We start from the raw sequence: 15,564 nt of genomic DNA, 5'->3' as shown, positions 1-15,564 counted from the left end.
TCCTTCATGGCCATGTGGATAGTCCAGAACTAGAAGGGAACACCATTACCTCTACCTTCATATTTTCAGTCCCCAAACCCTGCTAAACAGACAATACTTGAAGGGCAGTAATGCGCTGCTGGCTATCCTGAGTCTAGGCAACTTGAAACTATTGCTTCTGATGTGAATTCCTTACAGGTACAGTCAGTTCTACTGTAATGCTTATCTTGAAAACACAAATTTGTTCCAATGTGATTAACATATTTGGAAACAATATGAGCATGATGCGAATTTGTCTTTGCCTGTGTGAGATCTTATGAGTGAGAAATACTAGATGAAAGCCTACAACTGCACCCAGTTGAACAAAGCTACCTGGAAATACACAAAATGTTTGTATACGCACACACTCATGCACATACACACCTCAAATATCATATCTACCAGCTACTTCAGTTCACTGTGTGTTATGAATCATATGCATCCACATCTGGTGTTACAATTTTTCCTCTGATTTGAGATAACTTACCTTCTTGCCACTTTGCAATGTATCACAAGCTGCAACCCTTCAAACACCCACTTCCTCAGACAAATTTCAGATCTTTTTAAGGTAAAGAGCCATATTTACTGTATTGTTTAAAATTTTCCTTTTTTAAAAAAGTTGAACATAGTCATGGTTTATTAACTGACCTTATTATAAAAATAATCATGGGATGCACCTTAGTACAGCCTTCAAACAAGCCTGTTGCTCTGGTATTCCCTGTTCCAACATCTCCACCTTGTACAAAATGTGTAGTTTCTTTAATTCATTCCACCTCATGGAGAAGATAATTTGAAGGACTACAGGAAGCTGTTTGCTTCTTTGAAGCATTTTCCAACAGTATAGATCTCATAAATGAGATCCTCCACATAGATGATGCTCCACTGACCAAGACATTGAGCGATCAAACTGTTACCTGTCAGGACAATTAGCTACTTATTGATAAGTTTTGCCATTACCATGCTTGTAGATCAACTCACTGATTTCAGGTTCAGGTACCCCCATATGGTATATGGCTCCACAATCTTCAGCATGTGAACTGAAGCCTTGTTGAGCTTAACAAAGGTGCCATCGAAAAGTTGACAAAGGAGATGAAGTTGCCACACCTTTTGGGGAGCGCTTCAGCTCACACAATGGATGCTGAAGACAAATGCCCATTTGGGTCTACAGTTACATAGACATTGCCCACTTTTCTTATCATCCCCACCAGTTGAATCTTATTTCTGTACATCTGCCTATTTTCCTTATGATGCTGCTTAACTTCTTCATAGATTAGCTTCTCCCTTGCCTTTTGAAGTATTTTGGGGGAGCAAACTTCTTTCTCAGGTGCTTTAGTCTGCAATAGTTTATTGCAGTATTGTGCAGGACATGGAGATCTTTATGACGGCATATGTCACATCACAGTTGAACTATATAAGAATTGTGGGATAGACCCTTGAAAGATTAATCTTGGTCCAATGTACATCTGTGCATGTGTATGCACACACACACACACACACACACACACACACAGCCTTATTTGAATACTACTAGGCAGGTGTCTGTATATAAGTTTGTTTCAGGATTGAAGGGGAAGAAAGTATCTTTTTCAGAGTCAGCCCACACAGTTGTTCTTAGTTGCAGGATATGAGCTCCTTGTTCCTTCTTGGATGGGATGGAGACCATTAGCACTGGTCAACCAGCAAGGAAAAGCATTAAATCAGCTCACACATAATGAATCAGGCTTAGCAATGACACACGTTCTTGTCATCTTAGGTGTTGGAAACATTATAAGCTAAGGCATGTTCCATCATGGCTTGAATCAGAATCAAGTGGGGAACTAAATAGAATGAAGATTCCTTAGCCCCACTCCAGATCTGCCAAATCAAAACCTCTAGGATCAGGACCAAGGAATCAGCGTTTTGACAGGCACTTAGTTATCCTCAGGCACCTAATCTTTGAGAACCGCTTGACTAGACTGTCTACCTGAATTGCAGCAAAACACACAAGGTAGAGTTGTGTTCCTGAGTGCTTGCTATGCAGCTGTACTACTTTTACTTAAAATAACTGGTTCTCACTGTGTTTTATATATCATTATAGTCCAATGATAGTGGCTTCTGTCCAATTTTAGAACATTATTGTTAAGGATTTGTCATGGCAGCCACATGTTCACCTGTCATGAGGAACAAACAGTTGATAGAAAGGAAAGTGCCAGAGAGGGGATTGATGTATTAGAGAGTGTTGTTCTGTAGCTGGTTCATTATGTTCATATCCCATCTATATGTCAAGATTTTTTCAGAACAATTTTTTTTTTGGAACTTTGAATTAAATTCCCTGGTGTGTTCTGAAACAAAAACAGGACATTTGTAGCTTCCTAACGAATACTTTATTTCTTCTATAATCTAATCACTGATCGACTGGCACTAAGTTCTGTATTTGTATACAAGATGGACTGGGAACAAAACAGCAGTTAAAAACTGCAGAGATATTCTTCCAAGTGGTAAAGATACCTCAAGACAAATGCTGGGCATAGAAGCCACAGGGCATAAATATGCAAAGAAGTAAAAAGCTAACCTTTTCAAGCAATAAGGCTTCCCTCTCACTTACCAACTTCACATTTCCCTGTATGGCTCCGGAAGATGACTGGTTAGCCAGAGACGGGTAAGATTCCTCAAGGGAGGAACAACCTAAGACAGGCACAGTCGCAGGGGGGCCATCAGGTGAGAAATTGGGGATCAACAGAGGTGAGGCTTAGAACCTCACCCCCCCTGTTCTGAGAGAAATCTTCTGCATACGTGGATGTTTTATTGCCCTGGTCTAGCTTGGATTAACACATAGTCTACAGGCACACACCTGATCATCTACATTTGCTCTCTTACAACACTAAACTATGTTTTCTACCTTTATCTTGTATCTACCTACCACTTCAGCATTTTATTAAAAATAATAATAATAAAGAGAGAAATGTGGTATCCACATATAAATCAAGTATAAAAACCAAATGAGTATTCATATTTGAACTGACTGTTTATAGTTCATAATGCATGAGCAAAACCGAAGGTTTCTTTGATGGCTGCCCTTGTACTGTTCACTATGTAACTTATTCACTATGTAAGAATTTATTCTCCATGTAAGAACTTGTTTGTTATGCCTCAGAAGATTGGAGACTGACGAAAATTAGGCTTGGGGTGGATTAATGATTGTGCACTGAGCATTGACTCCCCTATACAGAATTTTATTGTCGTTAACAACCATTTGATCAATAAATATGAGAGATGCCCTCACAAAAAAAAAAAAAAAAGGACAGACTTCCAATGGTAAAATAAATAAGTAACCGGGATGTAATGTATAGCATAAGGAATATAGTCAAGATATTGTAACAGCTTGGTAGGGTGATAGCTGGAACCTAGAATTATGTATATAAATGTTCTACCACTGTGTTGTACACTTGAAACTAATGTAATGTAATACTGTGCGTCAACTACCCTTCAATAAAAAATAATTATTTAAAAAAAAAAAACTGCAGAGATAGGGAGAGAAGCCAAGATGGCAGTGTGAGTAGGGCAGCGGAAATCTCCTCCCAAAAACCATATATATTTTTGAAAATACAACAAATACAACTTTTCCTAAAAGAGAGGCCAGAAGATACAGTACAACAGCCAGGCTACATCTACATCTGCGAGAACTCAGCACCTCACAAAGGGGGTAAAATACAAGCCGCGGCCCAGTGGGACCCAAGCGCTCCCCCCATCCCAGCCCACCGACAGGAGGAGAGGAGTCAGAGCAGGAAGGGAGAGTGAGCCCAGGACTGCTAAATACCCAGCCCTAGTCATCCGCATGGGGAGCACAGACACACAGTGCATGGTGTGCTGGATATTAAGGAAACAGAACAGTGAAACATGGAAGTGGGTCCCCCACAGCTGGCGCCCCTGGGATAAAAGAAAAGTGAGTGCTTTTTGAAAGTCTTAAAGGGACAGGGGCTTCACAGCTGGATGGAACCATCCTGGCATACTCAGCCCAGCAGCTGGGAATTATGGAGAACTCCAGGCACCCTAACTCCCTGGGAGGCAACGCAGCTCTGAAGCCCCTCATGGTGATAAACAGCCTCCATCCATTCCCCCTCCAGCATGGCCCCGCCACAGCAAGAGAGCAGCCTGAGAGCAGCCACGCCCACAGCAGCCACCAAGAGCCTCCTGTGCAGCCACCCAGGCCAGACTCAGAGGCCCCACTAGAGCACAGCTGCCCGGCACAGACAGAGGAAGCTGTGACAGGGCATGAAGTGTTGCCGTACTCACAGGAGAGCACACCCAGCATGCCTGCCACTCCCCACAGGGCTCCAGGCTGCCCCAAAGGATGCCCCACCCATGGTGGCTCAGGAAATAAAACCAGAAGCTGCTCCCCATGTGTGGGTAACAGGCACAGGCAGCGGAGAAGGGCAAGGTGCAGGAAGGGACGTTGTTCTCCCAGCTGACACATGCGCCAACTACCTACGACTACCTCTATCACCATGAAAAGGCAGAAGAATTTGATCCAGTCCAGAATTACCCAGTCAACCCCCGAGAGGGAGCCTGGGGAGATAGATTTAACCAATATTCCTGAAAAAGAATTCACAATAAAGGTCATAACCATGCTGATGGACCTGAAGAGTAATATGCAAGAGCTAAAGGATCAAGTTAGGAGGGAGAATACAAAAATAAAACAATCTCTGGAAGGACTTAAGAGCAGACTGGATGAGGTGCAAGAGGCCGTTAATGGAATAGAAATCAGAGAACAGGAATACAGAGAAGCTGACACAGAGAGAGAAAAAAGGATCTCCAGGAATGAAAGAATATTAAGAGAACTGTGTGACCAATCCAAATGGAACAATATTCACATTATAGGGGTATGAGAAGAAGAAGAGAGAGGAAAAGGGATAGAAAGTGTCTTTGAAGAAATAATTGCTGAAAACTTCCTCAAACTGGGGGAGGAAATAGTCTCTCAGACCATGGAAGCCTACAGATCTCTCAACACAAGGGACCCAAGGAGTACAACACCAAGACACATAATAATTAGAATGGCAAAGATCAAGGACAAGGACAGAGTATTAAAGGCAGCCAGAGAGAGAAAAAAGGTCACCTACAGAGGAAAACCCATCAGGCTTTCATCAGACTTCTCAACAGAAACCTTACAGGCCAAAAGAGAATGGCGTGATATATTTAATGCAATGAAACAGAAAGGCCTTGAACCAAGAATACTGTATCCAGCACGATTATCATTTAAATATGAAGGAGGGATTAAACAAATCCCAGACAAGCAAAAGTTGAGGGAATTTGCCGCCCACAAACCACCTCTACAGGATATTTTAAAGGGACTGCTCTAGATGGAAGCACTTCTAAGGCTAAATAGATGTCACCAGAGAAAATAAAATCACAGAAAAGAAAGCAGACCAACCAAATACTAACTAAAGGCAAAAAATAAAACCAACTACTCACAAAAGCAGTCAAAGGAAGCACAAAAGAGTACAGAATAAAACACCTAACAAATAAAGAATGGAGGAGGAGGAATAAGAAGGAAGAGAAATAAAGAATCATCAGACTGTGTTTATAATAGCTTGATAAGCAAGTTAGGTTGGGTGGTTGTATAGTAGAGAGGCTACCCTTGAACCTTTGGTAACCACAGATCTAAAGACTGCAATGGCGATAAGTACATATCTTTCAATAATCACCCTAAATGTAATGGACTGCATGCACCAATCAAAAGACACCGAGTAACAGAATGGATAAAAAAGCAAGACCCATCTATATGCTGCTTAGAAGAGACTCACCTCAAACCCAAAGACATACACAGACTAAAAGTCAAGGGATGGAAAAAGATATTTCAGGCAAACAATAGGGAGAAAAAAGCAGGTGTTGCAGTACTAGTATCAGATAAAATAGACTTCAAAACAAAGAAAGTAACAAGAGATAAAGAAGGACATTACACAATGATAAAGGGGTCAGTCCAACAAGAGGATATAACCATTATAAATATATATGCACCCAATACAGGAGCACCAACATATGTGAAACAAATACTAACAGAATTAAAGGAGGAAGTAGAATGCAATGCATTCATTTTGGGAGACTTCAACACACCACTCACTGCAAAGAACAGATCCACCAGACAGAAAATAAGTAAAGACACAGACACACTGAACAACACACTAGAACAGATGAACCTAATAGACATCTACAGAACTCTACACCCAAAAGCAACAGGATACACATTCTTCTCAAGTGCACATGGAACATTTTCCAGAAAAGACCACATACTAGGCCACAAAAAGAGCCTCAGTAAATTCCAAAAGATTGATATTGTACCAACCAACTTCTCAGACCAAAAAGGCATAAAAGTAGAAATAAATTGAACAAAGAAAACAAAAAGGCACACAAACACATGGAGGCTTAACAACATGCTCCTAAATAATCAATGGATCAATGACCAAATTAAAATAGAGATCAAGCAATATATGGAGACAAATTATAACAACAGCACAAAGCTCCAGCTTCTGTGGGACACAGCAAAAGCAGTTCTAAGAGGAAAGTATATAGCAATCCAGGCCTATTTAAAGAAGGAAGAATAATCCCAAATGAATAGTCTAAAGTCACAATTATTGAAATTGGAAAAAGAAGAAAAAATGAGGCCCAAAGTCAGCAGAAGGAGGGACATAATAAAGATCAGAGAAGAAATAAATAAAATTGAGAAGAATAAAACAATAGAAAAAAAATCAATGAAACCAAGAGCTGGTTCTTAGACAAAATAAACAAAATAGATAAGCCTCTAGCCAGACTTATTAAGAGAAAAAGAGAATCTACACACATCAACAGAATCAGAAACAAGAAAGGAAAAATCACGACAGACCACACAGAAATACAAAGAATAATTACAGAATACTATGAGAATCTATATGCTAACAAGCTGGAAAACCTAGGAGAAATGGACGACTTCCTAGAAAAACACAACCTTCCAAGACTGACCAAGGAAGAAACAGAAAATCTAAACATACCAATTACCAGCAACGAAATTGAAGTGGTAATCAGAAAACTATCCAAGAACAAAACCCCCGGGCCAGATGGATTTACCTTAGAATTTTATCAGACATACAGAGAAAACATAATACCCATCCTCCTTAAAGTTTTCCAAAAAATAGAAGAGAGCATCCTTCCAAACTCATTCTATGAAGCCAGCGTCACTCTAATATCAAAAGCAGGCAAAGACACGACAAAAAAAGAAAATTACAGAACAATATCCCTGATGAACATAAATACAAAAAGACTCAACAAAATATTAGCAAACCGAATTCAAAAATACATCAAGAGGATCATACACCATGACCAAGTGGGATTCATCTCAAGGATGCAAGGATGGTACAACATTAGAAAATCCATCAACATCAGCCACCACATCAACAAAAAGAAGGACAAAAACCACATGATCATCTCTATAGATGCTGAAAAAGCATTCAACAAAATTCAACATCCATTCATGATAAAAACTCTCAACAAAATGGGTATAGAGGGCAAGTATCTCAACATAATAAAGGCCATATATGACAAACCCACAGCCAACATACTTAACAGCAAGAAGCTGAAAGCCTTTCCTCTAAGATCGTGAACAAGACAGGGATGCCCACTCTCCCCACTGTTATTCAACATAGTACTGGAGGTCCTAGCCATGGCAATCAGACAAAACAAAAAAAATACAAGGCATCCATATTGGTAAAGGAGAAGTCAAACTGTCACTATTTGCAGATGACATGATATTGTACATAAAAAACCCTAAGGACTCCACTCCAAAACTGCTAGAACTAATATCTGAATTCAGCAAAGTTGCAGGATACAAAATTAATACACAGATATCTGTTGCTTTCCTATACACTAACGATGAACTAATAGAAAGAGAAATCAGGAAAACAATTCCATTTACAATTGCATCAAAAAGAATAAAATACCTAGTAATAAACCTAACCAAGGAAGTGAAAGACTATACCCTGAAAACTACAAGACACTCTTAAGAGAAATTAAAGAGGACACTAACAAATGGAAACTCATCCCATGCTCTTGGCTAGGAAGAATTAATATTGTCAAAATGGCCATCCTACCTAAAGCAATCTACAGAATCAATGCAGTCCCTATCAAAATACCAACAACATTCTTCAACGAACTGGAACAAATACTTTTAAAATTCACATGGAACCGCAAAAGACTCCGAATAGCCAAAGCAATCCTGAGAAGGAAGAATGAAGTTGGGGGGATCTCGCTCCCCAACTTCAAGCTCTACTACAAAGCCACAGTAATCAAGACAATTTGGTACTGGCACAAGAACAGAGCCACAGACCAGTGGAACAGAATAGAGACTCCAAACATTAACCCAAACATATATGGCCAATTAATATACAATAAAGGAGCCATGGACATACAATGGGGAAATGACAGTCTCTTCAACAGCTGGTGTTGGCAAAACTGGACAGCTACATGTAGGAGAATGAAACTGGATCATTGTCTAACCCCATACACAAAAGTAAATTCGAAATGGATCCAAGACCTGAATGTAAGTCATGAAACCATAAAACTTAGAAAAAAACATAGGCAAAAATCTCTTGGTCATAAACATGAGCAACTTCTTCATGAACATATCTCCCTGGGCAAGGGAAACAAAAGCAAAAATGAGCACATGGGACTATGTCAAGCTGAAAAGCTTCTGTACAGCAAAGAATACCACCAATAGAACAAAAAGGCATCCTACAGTATGGGAGAATATATTTGAAAATGACACATCCGATAAAGGCTTGACGTCCAGAATATATAAGGAGCTCACATGCCTCAACAAACAAAAAACAAATAACCCAATTAAAAAATGGGCAGAGAAGCTGAACAGACAGTTCTCCAAAGAAGAAATTCAGATGGTCAACAGACACATGAAAAGATGCTCCACATAGCTAGTCATCAGAGAAATGCAAATTAAAACCGCAATGAGATATCACCTCACATCAGTAAGGATCGCCACTATCCAAAAGACAAATAACAACAAATGTTGGCAAGGTTGTGGAGAAAGGGGAACCCTCCTACACTGCTGGTGGAAATGTAAATTAGTTCAACTATTGTGGAAAGCAGTATGGAGGTTCCTCAAAAAGCTCAAAATAGAAATACCATTTGACCCAGGAATTCCACTTCTAGGAATTTACCCTAAGAACTCAGCACTCCAGTTTGAAAAAGACATATGCACCCCTATGTTTATCACAGCACTATTTACAATAGCCAAGAAATGGAAGCAGTCTAAGTGTCCAACAGTAGATGAATGGATAAAGCAGAGGTGGTACATATACGGAATGGAATATTATTCAGCCATAAGAAGAAAACAAATCCTACCATTTGCAACAACATGGATGGAGCTAGAGGGTATTATGCTCAGTGAAATAAGCCAGGCAGAGAAGACAAGTACCAAATGATTTCACTAATCTGTGGAGTATAAGAACAAAGAAAAAACTGAAGGAACAAAACAGCAGCACACTCACAGAACCCAAGAATGGACTAACAATTACCAAAGGGAAAGGGACTGGGGACGATGGGTGGGAAGGGAGGGATAGGCAGGGGGGAAAGAAAGGGGGCACTATGATCAGTATGTATAATGTGGGGGCGGAGGCACGGGGAGGGCTGTGCAACACAGAAAACAAGTAGTGGTTCTACAGCATCTTACTACGCTGATGGACAGTGATTGTAATGGGGTTTGTGGCGGGGACTTGGTGATGGTGGGAGTCTAGTAAACATAATGTTCCTCATGTAATTGTAGATTAAGGATACCAAAATAAAAAAGTTTAAAAATTAAAATAAAAAAACTGCAGAGATAATATGAGTGCATGAAAGGAATATAATTATTCTTCTGGAGAAGTTAACCACTATTATGACATACTATACAGTAATGTCTTGTAATCATCAGCAAGTATTAATGAGATATTTAACATCTTTCACCTTGGAAAGTGAGCATTTTATTATGATTCAAGTCACAAGCAAAAGAATGAAAGATCTTAACTCTCTCCTTAAGAGTTCCAAATACATATTACAAAATCACTCTGGTACTTAATATGCTGGAAGGGAAAAAGCAAGTTCTATCTTTTAGTGTGTGTCAGAGGACATTGTAATAAAGATGTGATTTTGAAGTAAACAATGAAGAAAATGGACATGAAAGTGCAGAATTAGAATGGGTTTGATTTGTGCCTCTTGAAATTATTAAAACAAAAACCCAAGAAGGAATTTCTTACACATGCTTTGTAAAATAGCAGCATGTGTTAGAGAATCAATGTGATAATTAACTAAGTGCTAGAAACCTCCATTCCCAGAAGTTGTACTGACAATTCAGCTTGTCCACCTTTTTCTAAGCAAGACTTTATTTACTTGTTCAAGAATCCTCACATTCTATGGCATCACAAGTGTAAAGCTTGGTGAAGTACTTTGGCATAAAATGGCATGATATCTACAATTTACTTTCAAAGGATATCAATAGAAACAATGTCCAGACAAAGAAAAGCAGATATGGCAAAATATTAATCATTGATGAGTCAAGGAAGAAAGTATATGAGTGTTCATTGAACTCTTCTTTCAACTTTTCTGAATATTTGAAAATGTCCATAATATAAATCTGGCACGGGAAAAAAAGGAATGCACAATTTAGCCACGTAAGGTCAATGAAAATATTTTGTCACTCCAGAAACCCCTGAAATCATACCCAAGCCTATGAGTACAATTTAGTGTGTAATTCTGGTTTTATAGCTTAGCGTGGCACTCCTCTAAAATTACGGCTGAAGAAGAAGGAAGTGAAACCCGAAACTGCCCTACCCACTGTAATTCTTTTGATAACTGAGGATATTCCCCCCCAGAAGTATGACTTGTATGTTAAATGTTACAGTGGTTTCCTACCTTTAGGCCCATTCTCTAAGATTATTCCCCTTTCTATGGTTGACTAGAAACTGAATGGTCAGAGTGTGGAGATCAAAATGAGAAGCTTCTGCAGAGAACAGGTTTTACGTAAGTCTTCAAGCTAATGAGATTGTGAAATAGGAAAAGGTTTCTAAATAGTCTTGAGCCTGTGAGTAACATTTTGTTTATCACAACGCATGACAAGGTAGATTTATTCACAGAACCAGGATTTTCTCTTGAAAAAGTCACAGATGTTCATATGTTGTACATATTTGTATTTTTTGTATGTTATGTATATCTCTGTTTCAAGAAATTGAAGAAACCAATTCATCTCAGATTCTCTTTTCCTAGCTCCCTGTCATTATCTTTCTTCTCCAATTCCCATTATTCCTATCTCAGCCTTTCACACCTGAAGTGTGGCTCTGGGCAAAGGACCACATCTCATCTGCAGAATGAGGAAGAGTTGAAAGCCCCTCACAGTCCTCCTGGACCCATAACAATTCAGTCTCATTTTCGTTTGCTAGTGAATTGTCTTGTTTACCCGCCTCACCTTCTGACTTCTCCAAATAAGAATTTAAATCCCCTCTGTCTCTGTCTCTGTCTCTGTCTCTGTCTCTGTCTCTGTCTCTGTCTGTCTCTTTTTCTTTCTTTTTCCTACCAGCTTCCATTTCTGTAATAGCAACAAGTGATTACTTTTTAAGTTTCTAATATTAGCCTTCAGGCTACCTGACCTATTAACCCTTTCACAGCTGGCTCCCCTCTGCACCTGTTGGACCCATTATAGGTCTACATTCCATTGAAACCAAAAGATTCTCAAGACATTCTTAGTAAATGCTGATTTCCATTCTCCTAGGAATGCAAGTTCATGGCAGGTGATGAGTCTAATGTGGTTAGCTGGACCTGATTACTTTCTCTGCTGAACCTCTTAGGAATAGTCCTATGACTTCCTGGTTACCAGGTTTTTCCACCTAGTTCCAGATGCATGGGTAAAGGTATAGCCAGATAGACACAGAAACACCTGTACATAGTCTCCTAAAGCATCTTCAGGATGACAGGTATTGTGGGTGCTCATCTGCTGCTGCTATTATTAGAAGCACTTCCTACTGACTAGGCTGTTATGGAGGAAGAAGTAGATCAAGATTTACAGTCTGAGTGGTAAACACATGTCCCAGGCCTTTGGGGGAAGGCTGGATGGCATTCAGTTTTACTCAGCACCACACCTCAAATGCTCAGCAGGGCAGCCTGTATTGAGGGCACTTACCTTTTAAGCAGCAGCAAGGCAATTTATATGTTTGAATGATTCATTCAAATTGACCTTCCACCGCAGCCCAGCTAACCTCAGGAAATGGGTGGCCTGGCAGCATAATGCCACGGGAAAAAGCACTGGAGGGGAAGCAAGGGACCACAGATGGCCACCTACTGAGCAGATGTATCATTATCTCCCTCTGTGCCTCTTTTTCCCCATGAAGTTCAAGGAAAAGAACACCTGCCTCCTACTTGCCTTGTGTGGTTGTTTTGAGGGTTGTGGGTAAGGCAGGCTGAGAGTTCAGGACCCTGACAGTTGCTAGAATGCAAAATAAATGAAATGCCAAATCACAGTGGACACTTTGAATAGAGATGTGCTGTTTATGTCTTTTTTTAATGCACTGTCTTTACATGATGTTCTGAATAGTAACCAGATAGCCATTAGATACAAAGTACTCAACTAAGCTGCGATGTGACCGCCCTTCAAGTAGAGCCCTGGAGGTCAGGACCGAGGAAGAAATTCATGCAGGAGATTGTCTTCTTCTAGGAACTTTATGTTTCCAGAGCATGAGAGGAACAGAACATCCCCTCATGTTCCAGCAGAGACAACTGATGGCAGCCTGCTTGAATTGGGCCGGGAGCAGTGTGCATCGCCAGCCGTTCCCTGTAGATCTGACTCACAGACCCAACCAGCACTCAAAAGAAGAGAGAGCAGTCCTGAGGGCCACAGGCAGCCACAAGTGGGATGTCTCTGGATAGATCTTGCCTCCCCAGAGGATAACACAGAATAAACCAATAATAAATAGAAGCCTATGGGAAAATACCAAGAACAAGAAAAGGGACATCATCCTCAGACTCAGATAATTCACAGGCCTTTGAAAAGCTTCCCTACAGTAATCAGAAAACATGTTTGGAAAGTTTACCTCCTCAGAAGAGTGCAAAGTAACTGACCTTTTTGAAACAGATTCAGAAACAGGTAGGATGGATTGAGATGGAAAGTCAGTGGGATGAAAGGAAAAGGGAGGTGGGTGAGATGAGCTCTGAAATAGCAGAACTAAAATCCATTCTGGAGACAACGAAGAACAGAATTGGTAATGTGGCACCAACTTTCTTGAGGGCAGTTTAGCAACAATGTATTAATATCTTATACCTGTTATAAGAGATAACATGGCCCAACAATTCTATTTCTAAAATATTTAATCCAAGGAAATAGTGCAAATTTGAAAAGGTGTAAATACAGATGTTAATGAAAGTTTTTTATAGTAGAAAAATAAATATCCACTGTGATATAATTAGTCATAAGAAATAAATATTTGGTCATTCATATGACCAAATATGTATTTCCCAGGTATGTTTGGTCTTCACCCACAGTTCCTGGAAACACTGCAGAGTCTTAAAGGTGAGATAGGTGTCTTGTCATGTTAGTGAGAGACTTTTGGACCCCCACCCACGGGAAGGGGCTGGGGGCTGAATCAGCCAATGGCCAATGATTTAGTCAGTCAGGAAATGAAGCCCTCACAAAACCCCCTGAGAAGAGCTCATCTCACTCCCTGATCTGCTCTTCCTGCCCTGCTGGCTTGGACCCTGCTTCTTGGTCGGAGACAGCATCCATGCTTGGGGAGCCAGGACGGCTCCACACGCCACCGAGCCAGGCCCCAGGCTCCACGAGGACAGAAGCTCCTTTATTTGGTGCCTTGCCCCATGTCTCTCTTCATCTGGCTGTTAACTTGTATCCTTTATGGTATCCCTTATTAAACTAGTAAATGTAAGTGTTTTCCTGAGTTCTCTGAGCAGCTCTAACAAATTAATCAAACCCAAGGGGAGGTCGTGGGAACCTTCAATTTATAACCCGGTAGGTCAGAAGCACAGGGAACTGCCTGGGGCTTGTGACCAGTGCCTGGAGTGGAGAGTGGAGGACAGTTTTGCAGGACAGAGTCCTTAACCTGGGGAATCTGGTGCTCTCTTCGGGCAGATAGCTTCAGAATTGAGTTCTTGGACCCCTGCTGGTGTTCAAGAATTGCTTGATGTTAGTATGTGTGGGAAGACCCCCTCCCACATACTTACACACATGGCAATCAGGTCTGGGAACCCAAATGGAGTTATACTTGTATTACTGCTGTGTATAATATTGTTATTACTATACATAAATGTAGGGAAAAAATACACCATTGCATCTGGTGTCAGACGAGTGGGAATCACATCCAGCAAAAGGAAATTACTTAAGTTATGGTATTGATATATCCTAATATTAAAATGAACATAGTATTAATAATATTAAACTACTATTGAACATAATGATATCAATATTTAGTTCAGAAAGATACTTAACAGATGCTATGCTATTAAGTAAAGAAAAATAAAGCAGTTTATAAAATAATATGGAGTAAAATCTTAGTTTGGTTTTTTAAAAAGTATATATGTAAGATGCATAGAAACAAAGTCTAGAAAGGTAGTACTGTTAACTTCTGCTTACAAACCACCTTAAAACTTAGTGGTTTAAAATGACAATCATTTCTTTAGCTCATACTTTTGCAAAGGAACAACCAGGCTGAGTTCATTTGCACGGTTCCTCTGGTATCAGGATCCTCTTGCATTTGTGGACAGCAGCCAGTTGGCTGACCCCTGGCTCGTTGGGTGGCCTCCGCTGGGACAGCTCATCTCTGCTCTTCCCCATCTCTCATTCCAAAGAAAACTAACCTGGGTTTGGTCACACAGTGATCTCAACATAGGGTTCTTAGAGCAAGAATGAATCCTGAGCTGAGAATTGGCTGTTCTGCCACATTCTATTGGCCAAAGTAAATAACAAGGCCAGCTCCAGTTCAAGGCGAGGGAAAACAGACTCTACCTCTTGATATAGGAGCTGCCAAGTCACGTTGCAAAGGGATGTAGATGCTGGGAAGGGAATAATAATGGCAATTTTTACATACAACCCACCAAGGATATACTAACATGTTAGTGGTACATATTTAGTAAATGTCATTACAGGTAATTTTTACCTTATTCTTTGTGTTTTTCTATTCTAGCAACATTTTATACACAAAGCATGTACTCTTTTTGTTTCCCAAATCAAGTTGCTATTCTCATCTTAAAATTTTCCTCAAAGTTTCTAATGGCATTGCAAAGTGATCATGATATAACCTTGAGTAAAAACATGATAGGAAATAATAAAATATACAGAAAAATATCTGTAATGTGGATTTGAGGAAAATGACACTGCAAGGTCCACATTCTCCAATGCAATTTAGTAAAAACCTTGTATTTTAGAGTTGCTGGGCTTTGCTCAGCTCATATGAAAACGTCTGCCATGTTGGTTTCTCCTATCTACGTGCAATGGGTTAGGAGTCCAAGTGCAGGAATGACTGACTGACACTCTGACCTCCAACCACAAGCCCA

The 15,564-nt window shown here is 40.1% G+C and overlaps 1 pseudogene; it reads right to left on the bottom strand.

Annotated features, from left to right (window-relative positions):
• Positions 1-696: 696 nt before the first annotated feature.
• On the bottom strand, positions 697-13,783 carry LOC118919951 (60S ribosomal protein L7-like; annotated as a pseudogene).
• Between the last annotated feature and the right edge of the window lie 1,781 nt (positions 13,784-15,564).

The sequence above is a fragment of the Manis pentadactyla genome, chromosome 2 (genome assembly GCF_030020395.1).
Source record: "Manis pentadactyla isolate mManPen7 chromosome 2, mManPen7.hap1, whole genome shotgun sequence".
Lineage (NCBI taxonomy): Eukaryota > Metazoa > Chordata > Mammalia > Pholidota > Manidae > Manis > Manis pentadactyla.
Note: the sequence above shows the minus strand (reverse complement) of the source record. Positions and strands in the feature narration are given on the sequence as shown.